Below are 2278 nucleotides of genomic sequence, written 5' to 3'. Positions count from 1 at the left end.
GCCTCCACTGTCCTCAGGAAACCCTCTAAGCCTGCAGCCTCCGATAAAACACACTCACCGGTGCTCAGAGACGCTGCCGGACCCTGGAAGGCTGACTGCTCTCATCAGCTCAAGTGCACACTTTCGCAAAGTTAACGTGTGTTCCTTACATACGTGTCAGTTTTACGTGCTACTGGGCATACGGCGTTTAATCAAATATTCCAACATGTTAATGAAACACGAGTGCAAAAAGAAAAACGTCTCATGACAACGAAATGAACGCTTTGGAGAGACTCGACAAAGGAAGAGTCACAACCGAGGCAGGCGGGGACAAAATGCCTGTAAAATGCTGCAGGGGAAACCGTAAAAATGTGGAAATCTGCAATCGGACCGCTTCCGTGCGGATCTCTAAAGTCTCCATCCATTTTATCTTAAAGAATCCCAACATGGAAATTCTTGATTCGGCCGCCTTTATGGGTGCGGTCTATGGCAAGAAAGATGGGGAACGCCAATCTGTGAACGAAGACTCAAAGGGAAGGTCTTGGACCTACATCAAAAGCCTGGCCGCTCTCGGAAAGTTTTCTTTCCATCGACAAAGGCTGGAAAAAGCGCCGTGGTCGCCACCTACCGAGGGGGGCGGGGGTGGGGGAGGAAGGCCGGCGTGCCCCCCCCTCCCATCTTCGCTGGGGAGTAAAAATCGTAAAATCTCTCGACCTCGGGCTTTACCGGGCTCTCTTAGACCTCGGGGCTCGAGTTTGGTAAACTTTAGAGTTACGCTTAGGTGAACAGCCATGTCTCATCATTTTCGGAATTCGAGAGCTCAAGTTGAGAGGCAAAAGGAATTAGTCGGGGGTAGAGGTTTCGGTATCGTATCTACGCGGTTGGCAGAACAAAACGGGCTACGGGGCAGGTTTTCTGCTCTCACTCGGTGGCTTTCCCTCAACTTTCCTTCTAAATGTTGAGTGAGGGGGCGTGAGGAAAGCAAGCCTGGGCGGGGGACGGGGGACGGTAAATAAAAACGGGAGAGTCCCCTCCCGTCGTCCGTCCAAAGTTGGGGCAACAGTGTCTTTTGGCCGCTTTTGAGGCAAGCTTTCAAAACTAACAGAAGTTCTTTGTGTCCCGGAGGGTGGTGCAGAGCGGAGGAAGTCCCTTGGCGAAGCACCGAGAGCGGCAGGCCGGCTGGGGCTCCCCGGCCTTTGCCGAGTTCCGGCCTCGCAATCAGCAGGGAATCTGGGGTGCAAGAGTGAGAGCGAGTCCTGGACAGTGGCTGAGGCCGGTTGCATCGGGGCAGTAAGCGGGCGGGGACCACCCCCGGCCTAGATTTGCGCTCCCGTGTCCCAGCTCCCCTCCCCCACCCAGGCGGCCGCGCAGGCCCCAGGTGCAGCCATGTTCTTGCTCCCACCGCCCGCGCCTCCATTGACAGTCCTTGCCGGAGAGGGCCGGGCGCCGCGCTCGCCGCGTCCTCGGGTTCGGGGCTCGCGGGCGCGAGGCTTCCTGGGAGTCGTAGTCCACCGCCCCCGCCGTCGCGTTGGTGGGGACCGATCAGAAAACTACAACTCCCGCTGGGCGGCACTGCGGGTGCGCACGCGCAGCGCGCCTTCGAGGAACAAAAAAAAAAAAAAAAAAAAAAAAAGGAGGAGGAGGAGGGTAAGAGAGAAGCTCGGAGAGCAGAGAAAAGGGGCCACCGATCGCCCCCCCGCTTCCCCGCACGCGCTCTCTAGCTGAGGCCGCCCGCCTGCTGCGGTTAACCCGGCCTCTCCCTCGGTCCCCTGTGATCGGATCTAGGCGTTGAGCGAGGCCCTGCCGGGGCGGCCATGCGGCGGTGACAGGAGCTCGGCCGAGACGCCCGGGCCCCTCGCCCTCTCACCTCCTGCCCGCTCGTCAACTCGCCTCAGCCCGGAGCTGCTCCGCCGCAGCTGCAGCTCTCGCTCGGCCCACACTCGCTTCCCTTCTGCTCCCCCGGCCCCGGCGCTGCCTGGAGGCGGCTGCACTCGGGTGAGTCCCTGTCGCCTCATTCCCCGTCCCCCGCCCCGGCTGCCATCGCGAGCAGGGCCTTTATTTGAGACGCGCCCCCTCTGGGGCCTGCACGGACTGGGGTCTGGGGGCCTTCCGCGGCAGTGTTGGGGTACCCGGTCACCCCCCCACCCCCACCACACGGCCAGCCGGCGTTGGGGGTGGGGCAGGAGCAGACGCGGTCGCGGGGGACGACAGTTGCACGCGCGCGCCTGGGTGCGCGGGGGGGAGGGGCGCGCGCGCTGGCGCTGCGTGGGGGGGGCCTCACGCGTGAGGCCCGCGCGCG

General features: G+C 61.7%; 1 protein-coding gene across 6 annotated transcripts in view; it reads left to right on the top strand.

The window, feature by feature from the left end:
* Positions 1 to 1612: 1612 nt before the first annotated feature.
* Positions 1613 to 2278, top strand: part of GTF2I (general transcription factor IIi) — a 107812-nt gene continuing 107146 nt past the window's right edge. For all 6 annotated transcript variants that reach the window (XM_029949806.1, XM_029949803.1, XM_029949805.1 and 3 more), the window contains exon 1: positions 1613 to 1974. The gene's annotated coding sequence lies outside the window, so the exon portion shown is untranslated. The remainder of the gene's footprint in view (positions 1975 to 2278) is intronic.

Source organism: Suricata suricatta, chromosome 8, assembly GCF_006229205.1.
Source record: "Suricata suricatta isolate VVHF042 chromosome 8, meerkat_22Aug2017_6uvM2_HiC, whole genome shotgun sequence".
NCBI lineage: Eukaryota > Metazoa > Chordata > Mammalia > Carnivora > Herpestidae > Suricata > Suricata suricatta.
This window is presented reverse-complemented; position numbering and strand designations above follow the sequence as displayed.